We start from the raw sequence: 889 nt of genomic DNA, 5'->3' as shown, positions 1-889 counted from the left end.
CAAAGTGACCTACGACCTGCCTTCTGTTTCAGCTCTAGTACTGTGGACAGTGTCCTTTTCTCGGTCTATTTAGTGCCACATTTTTTTTGCATTTTCGTGATTTTTGTTGATTTTGCTGTTTAAAATGGCCTCCAAGCCAACCACCCATGAACAATAAGAATAGACTTACAGTACAGGGCACTAATTTTGAATGTCCCGCTTGATGACTTTGAACACATACAGGTCCCACAACCACCATGCAGGCCAATGCCAGCTCATAGAACATTTCCGGCACCCAACGTTTCCCTCATGTCCCACCCCAGGCAGACCCCACGCCCCATTCACTGGTCACCATGATGCTGAGCTCTAGCACCATCGATCAGTTTTGCCTCTTCTGGTATTTCTTATAGGTAGAATCATACATGTTTGTGAGAATCATTCAAGTTGTTGCATGTCTCAGTAGTTTGTTCTTTTTAAATGTTGTAGAGCAGCGGTCCCCAACCGTTTCGGCACCAGAGATGGTTGCTCCTGTGAGAATCTAATGCCTGATGATCTGAGGCGGAGCGGAGGCGGTGATGCTAGCTCTGGGGAGCAGCTGCAGATACAGATGAAGCGGGGTGGAGTGGGGTGGGGAGGGGGAGTTGGGGACCCCTGCTGTAGAGTATCCAATTGTATGATTATACTACAAATAATTTAGCCATTATCCTGTTGATGGCCACTTGGGTTGTTTCAAGTTTTTGGTGTTATTAGTATACACCATTGTTTTGTAAAAAAGAATAATGCATTCCCAGCTGATAATATGTTCCTAAAACATATTATTAAAACACTCCTAAGCACCCGAATAACAACCTACTAAGAATTTCTGTAGAATAGAAATCATTTTAAATTACTCGCTGAATTCACATTAATG

The sequence above is a fragment of the Pteropus medius genome, unplaced genomic scaffold (genome assembly GCF_902729225.1).
Source record: "Pteropus medius unplaced genomic scaffold, Ma_sr-lr_union100, whole genome shotgun sequence".
In the NCBI taxonomy this organism is placed as follows: Eukaryota; Metazoa; Chordata; class Mammalia; order Chiroptera; family Pteropodidae; genus Pteropus; species Pteropus medius.
This window is presented reverse-complemented; position numbering follows the sequence as displayed.